The following is a 15,643-nucleotide window of genomic DNA, read 5'->3' on the forward strand; positions in this document are numbered from 1 at the left end:
TCTTAATGACTTATTTTATTTATTTTAGAAATGGATTTAGATCCCATTCTGAATTTAAGCCGTATACAACCCTAGTGTTTAAAGTAAAAATCCAGAAGAGTTCCCTTTTATCAAGCAAATCTAGCCTGTTGCCCCCCCTGTAGGGTTTCTCAATGTGTTCAATTCCTCTGTATTTTAGTTTGGAAATGTCTCCTAGTTTACAATTGGTAAAGTGTAGGGATACTGGATGTGTGAGATCTCCTATTTTTATCAATCTGATTTGCTCCCTCATTCTGACCTTCAGTGCTCGTGTGGTGCGTCCCACATACTGTTTGCCACATCCACAGTCTATTAAATAGACTATGAATGTGGCATTACAGTTTATGAAGGACTTGATGGGATATGACTGTCCTGTATTAAATGATACAAAGTTGGATGATGGCATCATATACGCACATGAAATGCATTTGAGACATTTGAAACATCCCTTTGGGAGATTCTCTTTGTGAGTTTGGCTTGAGGATGAGAAGAGGCTTCTTGAAACATGATTAGCTATTGTTTTTGCTTTTTTGAAAACAAAACGGGGGCCTTCCAAATACACTTTGTTTAGTAAAGAGTCTGCAGACAGTACATTCCAGTGTTTTTTTTACAATATCTTTAATGTTATTCACTTGGATGTTGTGTTGTGTAATAAAGATTGGATTGTTTGCATCCCATAGTTTTTGTTTTGTTCTATTCCTTTGTTTATTCAAGAGTTCATCTCTATTCATATCCCCTACTTCTTCTAGGGACCTTCTGAGACTGGATCTTGGATAACCTCTCTCTTCAAACCTGTTTAGCAATTCATTGGACTGAATTATAAAGTCTTCATTTTTTGAACATATTCGTTTCAAACGAATTAATTGTCCCTTCGGAATTGAATTGAGGAGAGATTTTGGATGACAGCTGTCAAACCTTAAATATGTGTTGCGGGAATTAGTTTTTCTATATACATTTGAATTAATTTCCCCATCCATATCAATGAATAAAAATAAATCCAAATAGTGTAAGTGATGATAATCATAAGTGTAAGTGAATTTTAAATTTAGCTCGTTGTGATTAAGGTGATTAATAAATAATAAGAGTGATTCTTCCCCTCCTTCCCAAATAAATATTAAATCATCTATGAACCGTCTATAAAAAGTGATAAACTGTCGATAAGGGTTGTTATCTCCAAACACGTGGACCGACTCCCACCAACCTAAGAATAGGTTGGCATATGAGGGAGCAAAGCTGGTGCCCATGGCGGTTCCACATGTTTGAGGTAAAAAGTGTCATCAAACAAAAAATAATTGTGAGTTAGTAAAAAATCTATACAATCTAAGATAAACGTGCTCTGTGTGAGTGAAAAAGTGGAGTGCTCAAAGTAAGTTTTGACAGCTGCCATACCGTGTTGATGCAATATGATGGTATAAAGAGAGGTTACATCTAGTGACACCCAGATGTAACCCTCTTTCCATTTTATACATGAAAGTTTGTCTAGAAGGTCCCCACTGTCTCTGATGTGTGAAGGCAAGGCATGTACAAAATTCTGCAGATATTTGTCCACATATCTAGAGACACCATCTCCCAAAGATCCAATACTAGAAACTATTGGCCTCCCTGGAGGGGAGTCCAAAGTTTTATGGATCTTTGGGAGATGGTGGAAGATGGGGATAATGGGATGTGTTTCAAAAAGAAAATCACATTCTCTCTGATCCAGAACTCCCAAAAGGGAGCCTTCTTCTAAAAGAGTTTTGAGCTGTTTAAGAAACATAGGAGTAGGGTCGCCACGTAGTACAGTGTAGGATGATGCATCAGATCATTGTCTGATAGCTTCTTGTCTGTATTGTATCCTACTCTGTACCACGATGGCTCCCCCTTTGTCTGCACCTTTTACAATTATATCTTTATTATTTTTTAATTTGTGTAAAGCATCTTTCTCCTCCTTGCTGAGATTGTTGATCCTGCTATGTAGGGGAGACAATTCGAAGGTGTATCCCCTAGAGAGAAGGGTCAGGTCCCTCTCAACAAGTTTCTCGAAAGTCATAAGGCAGTGACCCCTCATATGCTTGGGATAAAAAACAGACTTTTTCTTTAGGCCTGATGGTTGTCTACCTAGAACATTTGTAAGATCAACTGTATCAGTCATTTCATTATCATGTATTAAGGCATTCATATCCAGTAGACAGCATTGTTCTTTGAATGTCAGGGTGGGGGGCACCAGATTTGGATCAAGAGGTGATTCTGCGAGTCCATCCGGGCATGAGGGTGAACCACCCCCCGCCTCGGTTTCATCAACTGAATCAACCCCTTCACCATCCCCGCCTGTCCCATCCCTTCCACCAAAGAAATGTTTGAGGGTCAATTTTCGGACATATTTATTCAGGTCAACAACAACATCAAATAGCTTAAATTTTGATGTGGGCGCAAATTTCAATCCTTTTTACCCTTATTACAGCGGATGCATGATGTTAATAGCAGGATCCAGGTCTTAGGATGGCCCTAGACCACAATGGTAGGGAGGAGGCCTGGCCAGGTGCCTTAGCCTGGTGTCTTAACTCTTCCCCAGCCCATAATGGGGCTGGAAGCATAGGTCTCTGCCCCTGAAGGGTGAGTCTGGACTGACTAACTTTACATGCTTCCTCCTTAAGGCACAGAAGGGGGAGGGCACTAGGTCTGCACCATGACTGGCTGTACACAGACCCAGTTCCACCTCCACACCCTGTCACTCAGAGAGGCTGCTGGAGGAAGGGAAATCCCAAGATGAGTCTGTTATAGCCTGCATCTATCAGGGCTTACATAATAGGGGGGCAGAAGAATAGCCAAACCTACCATGGCTACACTCTCCCTTGGTTGAAATTCCCATGTCTTCACTGGGACCGAATTTGGGTGCCACCCGCCAACCTGGTGTCTGAAATACAATAACAGTTACACATATCAGTGCTTAGACATTACCATTATCACAGTACACAGACACTAGGACCCATGTTATCCACTAAATACTGTGATTATGATAACAGAAAAACTCTTTATTTATTTATTTATACAATATTTAACCAGGAAATAATACATTGAGAGCTACCTCTTGTTTTCAAGTATGTCCTGGGCATAGAGTTAAATGACAAATAATACATGGTTACAAATACAGTTACATAAGTGAACAGGGTATACATTATATACAAGACATTGCACGCACAGTTAAGATACTATATATTATGGGCCTCTGTGGTATTTCCACTCTGTCCTTGTAAATGCACTTTCCTATCAACCACTCGTCCATAATGGAGCGTATGGTGGACTCCTTTATAAACCTCTTTTCATTAGTTTTGGCCTGGAGAAACTTTAATACAACCTGTTTAAGCCAATCATGCTTGTTGTTCTCAATTTCTTCCATAATAGGCTCAGGCACGTAAGGGAAATTATAGCCATGAGACTGACGGTACCTGTGTATTATAGCCCTGTCAGCTCGGCTGAACTTTAATAATTTATGGCCAGTGCCTTGGCCTGGTAAAACCCAAGATTGAGGTTCTTTACCCTCCACCTCTTGGTACAGTATGGCAGGTCCCTTAGGTGTTATGACCCCAAGATTGATGTCATGTACCTGATTTTGAATAGCGTCAGCTGTGTCCACTGGGGAAAATTTACCCTCCTCCCACCAGTGATCCACTATAAGACCATCCACCAAAAGGAACTGGGTCCTATTCATATTGGCGGCGTAGCCCTGAAACTTAAGGGGTTTCCCGGACTGACGTTCTCGAATTGGGCTACTGGACCTAGTGTCCACCTTGGACAACACTCCAGATGTAGCTGATTGCTGAGATAGCAAGGATCTTTGGAATGACTTGTAGGATACAGGGGACCTAACTACAAGTATCCTGCTTGTATACGGTATTTCCCCCTCTGAATCCTCATCCTCCGTCCAACCAACCCTTCCTCCAAAATCGCAAACCATCTTATCAATAGACATAACAGAGGACACATTATCACTGGGAAACGTGGATAATACGAAATTGGGGCCAGGAGAGGTGAAACCAGTGGCTATAGAACCAGCAGAGGCACTGAGAATGGTGGCAGCATTGTCCTGAGCAGGGGCCTGGGAAGGGACATGGGCATCTGGGGTCAGTGATTGGGGCCCAGCAATGTCCAGGGCCAGTCCAGTGGGCTTGGGCTTGCTGTGACCCCAAGGAGGTGGCATAGGGGTGCCATTGGGGATTTGACAACCCCTCCCTCTGGATTGGGGCCTATATAAGGAAGTGTCAATGAGTGGCTGTCCCACACTCACCCCTGAAGGTCCTAGCTCTGGGTCCGCAGTTTGCGTGACCACCATCTTGTGGACATCATCTGCATGGGTTGGTCTTGCGGGAACTCCAGGCAGGCACCGGTCCAGTGGAAGACGTCACGTCCAGCAGTGCCGAAGTGCATCACCCTGCGGCACACCGTACAAGGCCCCACCTGGTTCCTCATCGGGGAAGACCGCAATTGAATCCTGCCGGAAGTAAGAGGTAGGAGCCTCACCCATCCGAAGGTAGGGGACATCTTCCAGCTCCATAGGTTCGTCCGCGGGTGGGTCTTTTACAGAACCTGTGACTTCCTCTGGCGCGGTGCTCCTAAGCTCGCCAAATGTATCTATTGCAGAGCAGGAGATCTTCCCAGCCCTATTGGCTGTTGCGTAGCATGTGATTGCAGCCCCTGGGGCTGCTGTGGGTTTTAGTCCCCGCGGAGCACTTTCCCTAGATGGCCGCATTGCACTGCGCATGTGTGTACCTTCTGGCAATGGCCACCAGCTTCGGAGCCTCTCTGCACATGTGAGACTCCACTGCGCATGAGCGCGCATAGTACTATGGTGGCGCCCTGCAAAGGGAGCCGCAAGGAGCCTCCGGTGACTTGATCACCTGGCGCAACCTCCCTGCTCCTATTGTGGTTCCCCCACTGTGTAAAAGTAAGTGGGAACCAAGGGGGTGGAAGCCGAGGGAGATTCCCAGAGGGGAGACCTGGCCACACGTCACCAACTGTCTCTTTGCAATCTCTTCCTGGATGTCCCACCGTTATTTGAAGCTTAACATGTCCAAACAGAACTAATATGCTTTCCTCTCTCCACTGCCCCTCCTATACTCAAACTCTCCCTCACTGTTAATAATGCCACTGCTGCCTAGGGGTCATCTTTGACTCTGCCCTCTCATTCAATTCTCATATTGGGAATGTCGGGGGTTTACCATGGAGCTCGCGTTAAGCTTCAGTAAACCCTACCAAAAAAAAAATCTTGAGCAGCGTCGATTGCTGCTTTAACTCCTCATTCTTTCCAAACACTTCCCAAATCAGAGGCTGATGTGAGGGGCAAATAGGTGCAAAACCTTTTGATACTAAGAGATGGATACAAATGTCTCTCTAAGGTCAACTTAAGGTGAACATTTTATTAGATTTTGCAAATTAAAATAGATCCCCAAATGTTAAAATACCCAGTGTAATGTTATCTCATATCTAACACCTGGAACTTTAGTACATTTGGTTTGGTATGTTTAAGATGTATTTATTGCATTCCTGGTCTGCTTTTATTTACTGGCCTTGCCATAGATTTTCAGGCTTTGGATTGTATAAAAATCCAATGAGACCATTTCTGCCTTTTTTAAATCCTTCAGTGCATTTTCCAAGTAGAAAGTCTTGCGCTTGTAGCACGTAATTATTAAACTCATATTGTTGACAGCTGCTGAAAATAAAAAACGACCATTTTTTAGATGCCACCTTTAAATAGCCTGTCAACACCAGATGTAAACCATTAAATTTCTTTCGACGCTGTTTTGAAGATGCAAAAGATAACCCTTTAAACTTTAACTTTACCCATCAATTATCCTCTCTATAAAAAGTCAGCACAGGCCCTCAAATAAGTGGATATTTTCTATGTGAAGAAAAAGTCACCAGAAAAACGTGTTGAAACGTAATATATTTCAATGGGAAGGGCCAAACTGATGCAGAAAAAAATACATGTATATTTTGTTCAGTTGCAATAGAGCAGTGATTCCCAACGGGGGATTCAGGAACCCATGGTGGTTTGTAAGGTGTCTACAAGTGGTTTTCCCAGTAGTAAAATATGTAATGGTGGATTCCAGGTGGTATAGTGGGGTCCTGTGTCCATGTGGGTATTGTGCCTTTAGTAAGACCTAAAACGGCACCTTAGCATGGCTGGCATCACTGTCAATTCCAGCAGGAGTTTCCAAAGTCGCACCCACATTGCTTTGCATACACAAAGATATTGTGGGGCGTCACTTTGGAAGCTCCCGCAGTGATTGACAGAGATACCACCCATGCTGTCTGCGCACACTGAGGTGCAGTTTCGGGCCTTAAGAGTGTGCTCCCCCCACGAGCTCAGGACACTATACTGCCTGGAATGAGTCACACAGTTGTGTTAGGAAAAGTCTGATGAGTAGGCAAAACGTTTGCTAATTGAGGGTTCGCGGAACAAATATTTTCTAGCTGGAGATGTACAATGCAAAAATGTTTATTTATTTATAAGATTTTTTTTCCAGGCAGGAATACATTGAGAGTTACCTCTCATTTTCATGTATGTCCTGGGCATAGAGTTATGATGACAAATACATGGTTACAAATACATACTTACATTAAGTGAACAGGGGTATACATTATATACAAGACATTGCATGCACAGTTAAAGATAATATATGTTATAGGCATATAGTATGTAATAGTTACAGACCAGATTAAAATGTGAGACAGCTTTAGTTTTGAAAGAACTTAGACTGGTGGCAGCTTTGTGAGTTTCAGGAACAGCAAATTGTTTCAGACATGAGGTGCACGGTAAGAGAAAGAGGAGCGGCCGGATACTTTGTTGAACATTGGAACCATGAACAGTCTTTTGGAGTAATATCTCAGATTATAAATGCTGCATGTGGTAGGGGTGAGGAGCTTGTTCAGATAGGCGGGTAGCTTGCCCAGGAAGTATTTGAAGGCAAGACTGGAAAGATTAACTTTGCGCCTAAACTCAAGTGATGACCAATCTAGTTCTTTGAGCATTTCACAGTGATGTGTGTTGTAGTTGCATTGGAGGAAAAAGCATCATATTGAAATTAAGGTGAGTTTGGGGTGCTGTACCATATAGGTTGTGAACCACTGCTGTAGAGCAACTAACTACTGTAGGATTTTTTAGATATTTTTATAATGTAGAGGGGTCAAATTTTAAACTGCATGACAATAACTTAAAGTTAATTATGTCAAAATCATGTCTTCCAATATGCTGTGCTGTAATTAGTTAATGTATGTATATACTACAGTGTATGAAGAAGATACAGTACTATTTAATTAAACTACAGTAGCAATTTCTGCATTTTAGTTGGAATTATACTTGCTAACATCTGAATAGTTTGATCTATTTCTTATAGAGAGCTGACATTGAACATTGGCCCAAGATGGATATGGGGACCTGTTCAATCACACCAAGGGATTGGCCGATATTCCACCAGGGGGAGTGAAGATCATGTACGCAGCGTGCTGCTATGTGGGCCGAGACGAGGCCGATCATCTCTTCTCTCTAGAGTGTACGCTAGAGGAAGACGCCAACCAAGGCTACAAGCTTTTGCCAGAGGTGCGAGATTGGAAGTCCTCACTGTCGGGGAAGATCAAGGTGTTTATCCAAAACATCTCTCCTTACATGCCCCTTGACCAAGGTCAATGGTTGGGTAGGATATACCTAGTTATCCCTGCTGAGATGATGGTCGCTCAAGTGAACACCACTGCCTTGCAAGATCAACCAGCTGGGCTGGCATTCGACTTCAGGGAATCAACCCTGTCCGCTGAGTGGAGGGATCGGCTCACATCTAAATTGGAGGAACACCGGCAGGTGTTCTCCACCAGCAAAATGGATGTGGGGTGTAGCAAAAATGCCCAACACACCATCCGGCTAAGCGATACCATGCTCTTCCAGGAGCGTTCCCGGCGCATCACTCCCAGAGATGTGGAAGACGTGAGAGACGTCTTATAAGAAATGGAGACAGTGGGCATTGTGATGGAGTCCCGTAGCCCCTACGCATTACCAATCGTGGTGGTGCAAAAGAAGAATGGGTTGGTCCGATTATGTGTCAGACCCTGAACAACCGCACCGTACCTGATCAGTACACTCTTCCACAGATTGAAGAAATTCTTAATGCACTGTCGGGAAGCCAGTGGTTCACTGTACTGGACCTGAGATCTGGGTACTACCAGGTACCAATGAGTACAGAAGACCAAGATAAGACGGCATTTGTATGTCCCCTTGGCTTTTTCCAATTCACCTGCATGCTCCAAGGCATTGGTGGTGCATAAGCAACATTCTAGCATTTGATGGAGAAGACCATCGGTGACTTGAACCCACGGGAATGCTTAGTCTACCTAGACGATATCATCGTCTTTGGTAAGACTCTGGAGGAGCATGAGGAACGTCTGCTGAAAGTCCTGGATCGGCTGGGCAAGGAAGGCTTGAAGCTTTCTCTGGACAAATGCCGGATCTGCCACACATCAGTGACCTACGTGGGAACATAGTGTTCACAAATGGAATAACTACCGACCCCACCAAAGTTGAAGCTGTGGTGAACTGGCCGAGACCAGAATCGTTGTGGAGCTATGCTCCTTCCCAGGATTCTGCGGCTCCTATCGCTGCATCGTGGAGGGGTAATCGAGCCAAGCAAAGGTCCTCAACAACCTTCTCAAGATATACCCCGAGGATACAGGGTGGAAAGCTACCTCCACCTGACTACCTTTTGACGACAAGTGGCTGGCCGCCTGTGAGAAGGCGTTCATCGGCCTAAAGAAAAGCCTAACAGAGGCACCCGTTCTAGCTTACGCTGATCTCGAGCAGCCATACATCCTCCACGTGGATGCGAGCTTCAACAGCCTAGGTGAAGTCTTGCACCAGAAGTATCTGGCTGGCCTCTGGCCAGTAGCATACGTCAGTCATAGTTTGACCCCCAGCGAGCAGAATTATCCCGTCCACAAGCTGGAATTCCTCGCTCTCAAATGGGCAATTGTGGACAAACTCCACGACTATCTGTATAGAGTCATATTCGAAGTGCGAATGGAAAACAATTCACTGACATACATACTGACGTCTGCCAAACTGGACGCCACCAGCCACAGAGGGGTATTCTGAGAGGTTTATAAGTCAATAGCGGGTACTGTACCAGAATTGCTCCCTCTCTCCGAATCCAATCATGTTAGAAAAAGAGGAGATACTTTTTGATCCCAATTTACAAAAACATTGATGATATAAATATATATATGTAGCCATGTCATCTGTGGCTACTAGTTTGCTTCCCTCCTGGCAGTAAGCCCTGGTACAATCAGGCCTTGCCAGTAGTTGATATGGGGTTTGGAGTGACAGTAGGAGGCGGTGACATCAGGCATGGGCATGACCAATCATGGGACAGACCTGGTGCCCTCCTCCTGGCAGTACTTAATGGCAGGTACCGCCCAAATTTAGGAGTACCTTTCCCCACTTGAGGAAGGCAGGTCACACATTGGTAAGGCTGAGTATTGGGCCTTCTCCAGTCCTCTTCCCTCAGTGTGGACCATACCTCTGCCTCTGCTAGGGAGGCAGGGAAGAGCTAGGGCGGCTGCAGGTGCCCTTGGCCTGTAGTGACGGTCAAGGGACAATCCTTCAGTGGTAGCTGAGAGTTACTGCATAGGGTGGAAGCCTGCTTGTTACTGTGCTGTACAGAAGAGACAATAAACCGTTCTTGTTTGCATATACCTCCGGCCTGGTGTGTGATCCTACTGGGGGGGGGAGAGGTAATCGGTTCTACCGTGGGAGATCATCTTCAGTTCCCTGGAGTCTACGGCAGATGGAGGCGCTCCACTGCTAAAGAGATATGTAAGGTATGAACCCCAGAAGCCTAGTCCTGTGTCCCCACTACCAACGGCGGACAACTCAGCCCTCCTGTTACCAGCAGGTATCATGTACAACACGATCCGTAATAGCCACATCTCCCACTGGGTGGGGGAAACACTGTTACATATGAAGCCAGGTATGTAGTCTCTGGGTTCCCCTCGGCATTCCGCTTACCTCCGGTGCAGTTTGGGAGAGTGCGGCTAGGCAGGGAAGTGCAGGGAGGTTGTGCTGGGCGATCGTGTCGCCGGGAGGTTTGCGGCACACCCGACAGCAGGGGCCACCATGTTGAATTGGTCGCGCATTCACAGAAGCACTCGCGCATGCGCAGAGCGTATTCTGAGTTGCGACGGCCACCTTGCTCCACCTCGCGCATGAGCAGGAGCTAATATAGCAGTGACCATTACACCCAAAGCCCGCAGGGGAACTACAAGCTCTAGCACATGGGCTGCAGCAGCCAATAACGCGGCCAGATTCCCCTGCTCACTAAGAGATAAATTTGGCGTGCTGAGGAGAACATGTTAGTCGGAAGAGGGACCTCAATAGAGCAGGTAGTGTCCAGGGAGCAGTGCTTCCCTGGACCAGGCTAGATCTCCTCACTTAGGCCCCGACTCACAGTAGGTTGTAGCTGCTACAGAGAAACCCTAGTTAGGGACCTTTCCCCGGTAGTTTCATATAGTCAGGTACAGCTCCAGTGAGGCACCACGCGGTGACTGCGGCCTGTGGTCTGGGACCAGACCATCTCCATGACTTTATGGTGATATTATCCACGCCGGAAATCACCCCACGTGGAGGCAGACGTCATCGCAGATGACACCGTTGGATCAGACGGATCCTCCTTGTTCGTCTGCATTACCTGTGCCGGGCAGGTACCAAACTAAGTGCACCAACACTTCAAGAGATAGCGTTATCTCTTACACTTTTGAGTGGGCCCTGACATTGTGGTATAAGGACATTAATGTATTGGTGCCAAGTACCCTGTGTTCTTTGGGGACATACATTGGTGGCACTGGGTTGGGCCTACTATACTGTGTGGTACAGGGTACTGTTACAGTGTGTTCAGTAAAGGTTGTTAATATATATTTGAGTGTGTGTATTATTATTATTGTTCCTGTAAGGGGCTTATTCCACCTCGTTGGGATCCCTTGCAGGGGGTGGCGCTGTCACCAGACGACTCAGGTACACCCAAGGCTCCCAGCAACAGAGGTTCAGGCCTCCTGTGAGCCATAGGTAAAGCACCACACACACACTGTATCCGCCATATCTCCCATAGGGTGGAGGGAAGTGCGCTACACATATATATATATATATATATATATATGTAACCCTTTTATCATACCCCCCTAAATGAGATTGGGGGTACACTCCTTCTCGGCTACTTTCAGGTGGTTTTGGTGCTGTGACCTGATGGCAACAGGAGGGCTTAGGGCTCCGCGGTGGTGTGGGGAGAGCCAGGACAGGGAACAGGAAGGACAGATTACCTTGATATCTCTTGATGGTGCACAGCGCCTCCAGCCAGCAAGGATCCCCTGTAGATCTTCGGGGGATAGACCACCACTGACACTCCTTCATCCAGAGACAGGAACTCACACACAGCAATGTCTTTTCTATATTTATTTTCAGGTAGCTCCAGTACAGAGAATGCAGGCTTCCATGATCTCTAACAGCAGATATATTCTCTCTAGATCAGATCCCTGTCTAGATAGCATCATTCCCTTCCCCATCCCAGCATGGGAGGTGAAGGGAGAGACTTTCTCTGACCTATCTAACTTCTTCTTCTTTCCAGTATCAAATCTCAACTGACAATTTAGGAGGCTGTCCCAATTTGAACATCCTTGGGGAGTGTCTCTAACTCTGACTCATAGTAAGCCAGAGCCGGATACAGATTGGCCCACACACATCAGGGGGCGTTGCTGAATTATGTTATGTATTCAGATGTGATAGATTCAAATGGCCAAAAAATGATGAACTGAGGTATAATTAGGTAAAGGTTCTTAGTGAATGTCTTCTAACGTCTATTTCACCAGGCTGGCTGCAATGGGAGTTATTTATCACATTGCACGGAACATCTTATTGACTTTAATGAGAGTTTCTGTGCCATAGTGCCCCGATTGCAACTATCACAGTTTAATGAATAATCCCCAATTAATGACTAAAGGTCTCAAAGAAAAGGGGTGTGCAGGGAATGCTCTACTCTTGGTTATGAACTCAGGTTAAAGACCAAAGTATATGAGGCACTACACAAAGTGAATTCGAAATGTGTGAATTCAGAGTATTTTCTTTAAGTGTACCATGTTAACTTTTTTTTTGAGAGAGAGGCTTGCACTCCCAAAATGAACTGTTTATCTGCAATAGAATATAAGGCCTATTCACTAAAATTACTGGACTGTAAAACTAGGGCAAAACCAGATGTATTTTTTTAAATCACCATATTTATCAAATGGAAGGAAGCCCATTGAAACCAATTGGAAGGTTTTCCTTTGATTAACAATTGTTTACACTGGCTTCCAGCACAGATACTTTAGTAAATTATCCCCTATGTTTGTAAGGATAAAGGCATTTTCCCTGTAATGCTGTAAAAAGAAGCAAGACTATTAAGTTTTAAAGTTCACTGCAGCTTGGTTGAATTCAGCGCCATTTTTCAACTATATGGAATGTTTTTCAAGCATAAATGCAGCAAATAAAAATATCAGTTGTGGGCACAGTCACATGTCTCAGACAGGTCTGCAAGCCTGCTTTCCCCCCATTATCTCTTAGCATACAGTGCTTCCACTGAAGCCAGGGATTCTGGGAAATGACATGCAAATGAGCACACTTTTGCTTCAAATCCCTTTTAACATGAACCCCTGTAAGCTTATGCCTGCCGCATAAATGCATAATACACAAAGCAAAGAGTGAACATACCCATCATATATAAACAGGGAGCCTGTTACATATCACAAGCATTGAATACTCAACTAGTTATGTCTTGTTCAGTAGCTATAAATCCTAGGGGTAGATTAATATCTCTCGGCTGCGGTGTTGGAAGTGGTTACTGTTTGTTTTTCTTTTTCATTAGAAGAACCAAGATTTAGTGGTTGATATTAGTATAACATTAATGGCAGGAAACATAAATGTGCATGTACAGTGGAAGTGAAGTACATTAACATAAACATTTTGAATCATTACATATGGGATATAATTTTAGTCCTGCACCAGAGACAATGATGTAAACAGTTTATTGGCGATCTGCACACTTTGTATCTACAGTAGGAATATCTCATACTGGCAATGATCTGAACCCAATGGAAATCAAGAGAAGATTAAGATAAATAACTACTACATTTTTCTTCTAAACCTCCTTGAGTTTTCATAGCTGGTACTGTGTGACACAGCTTTATCTTTTGAATCTATATAACATTCTATAGTGTTCTATGGAAAATTAACTATGTGGAAGTTAAACACATAGAAAAGTGACGTTGTTTAATAGGAACCACACAATGGGTAAAAAAAAAAATCACAATTTAATACTCAAATTAATTATTCAGAAAATAATTGATTTGGGAAATATAAGATTTCAAGTATAATAATAATCTTATTTTTGAAAGTAAGTTCTTGTGAAACAATAGATTCCAATTTTGGTATTCCTATAATAATAACCGATCATAATCATAATAATATAAATAAAAAATAGTAATCAATCTACCGGAGAATATCACAGCCATCACCAGTGTCTAAGGTCTTTAAAAACTAAAACTGTCTCACATTTTAATCTGGTCTGTAACTGTTACATATACGCCTATAATATATATTATCTCTAACTGTGCATGCAATGTCTTGTATATAATGTATACCCTGTTCACTTATGTAACTATGTATTTGTAACCATGTATTATTTGTTATCTTAACTCTATGCCCACGACATACTTGAAAACGAGAGGTAACTCTCAATGTAATACTTCCTGGTAAAACATTTTATAAATAAATAAATAATAAATAGGTATGGCATAAGCAAAGTCCTTAGTTTCTTATGAAAGGCGTGGACAGCAATCACCAGGATTGAATGTGTAGCATGGCTACTTCTGGACTGGTCGCTCACCTCCTCAGCAAGCCCAGAAGATGCATATATAAAAACATGGTCTTCCAGTTGTTGTTAAAACATGAGCCAACTGTATTTTAAATCACAGTAACTTCCCAGCAAAATGTAATTACCAATAATAGATGGTGATATTAGCAACAAGGAATAGAAGATCTAACCACCATGGCCTTTCTAAAGACCGTCTGATGAGGTCTGATGAGCATGTCTATTGAAAAAGGTGAGAGCTGCTCAGGATGCTACTGGAAAGGGGAGTCGAGTCAGTGCCCCAGATACAATTGCGGCAGGAAACAAACGTGGTGTTATGAACAACATTACTTATGCTTTATTCCATTTTCAGTGGCCCCATTTCAGGTTGCTAGCTTCGGAAGCAGCAATGCATAGAGTGGAATGCCCTAAATGAATCCCATATGGTCTGGTTAATGCTCTGTCTCAATGCCCGAAAGATAGACCCACTATCCAAGCTTGCAGTGGATATTGGATGTCAGAGGACCATGGAGGCAGAATTATTGCACAAAACAAATGTGAAGTTTGCCCTTTTGTCACTAGAGGCATTGCAGGCCCCCTACTGTATTTAGTAAATGTGTTACATATACAATACAAAAAAAGAACAATAAACATGAGTGTAAAGTCATACTCCTACATAAACTCGTCCCGTATGAGGACAATTTTTAACATTACAGCAGGTGCTTTCCCTACCGGATCCAATGTGTGCTTAAACCTGGACACTCAAGTTTCCTCGCTCATTCAACCTGAGACCATCATTAACCCTATTATGATCATGGGGCTCTGGTAACAATGTATCATTGATCACCATTGTTCAATTATTATAGTTTTAATCAGAGCATTTTTTATTCTAGTACATATGTTCTACTAAAATCTTTTTGCATGTCAATTTTGAGCTGGTTTGTTTTTTTCTATCTTCCTCCTCCTAATACCTTGAGCCATTGTTTGAACTGGCTGCATATTTCCATGCTTGGAGACAAATTTTTTATGTCTATCTAAGTCCTGTCATGTTTTTTACACCCTTAGTGCTCCCTTTTTCCCCTTTTGAGTACTCGCGTTGCTACTCTTCACCTATATTGTCTTATTTAAATCACGGTTAGTGTAGAGCACACTCTTGTCTCAGACCATTCACACAGTACAGTAGTAGCTACCATAAGCAGTGCAAGTTCTAATGAGCCCACTGTTATCAATAACTAGCAACATGTTATTGTATCATATACATATATACATGTATCAGTACCAGATGAAAAAAAAGCAACATAGAAAAATATGCACATATTGTATGTAGTGTAGAAACAATAGCCCACTACTCTTTCACCAGGCATTGTTTCCATAATCAGCTTCTAATGTAGCCATAATTCCTGTCTCATTCTTTCCTTAAATATCCAACAATGTATATTTGCCATTCCATTGTTGATTTAGAGGCATGATATGGCATGCCAAAGTTTAATTAGTTAATTCACTTATCCCAGTGACCTCAGCAACAACGGAAACTATCTTCCTTGGGTTAGGTTATTGCTGTTTGGGGACCGTTGAGATGGTATTTCCATTAAAAAGTCTAATTTATTGTGTTTCAAATTTCCAGCTGAAAGTTAACATTATAGGCATATCATAAAGTCAGAAACCAATAAAACAATTTAATTGACATTAGTACTAGTGTGCTAAGCACAGCTAGCGTTATGAACCAGCATTTG

General features: G+C 43.2%; 1 protein-coding gene across 4 annotated transcripts in view; it reads right to left on the bottom strand.

The window, feature by feature from the left end:
* The window catches only part of SUGCT (succinyl-CoA:glutarate-CoA transferase), a 1,155,962-nt gene that overhangs the window by 118,255 nt on the left and 1,022,064 nt on the right, over positions 1–15,643 (bottom strand). The gene's annotated exons all lie outside the window — the stretch shown is intronic.

This window comes from Ascaphus truei, chromosome 2 (assembly GCF_040206685.1).
Source record: "Ascaphus truei isolate aAscTru1 chromosome 2, aAscTru1.hap1, whole genome shotgun sequence".
NCBI classification, from domain to species: domain Eukaryota; kingdom Metazoa; phylum Chordata; class Amphibia; order Anura; family Ascaphidae; genus Ascaphus; species Ascaphus truei.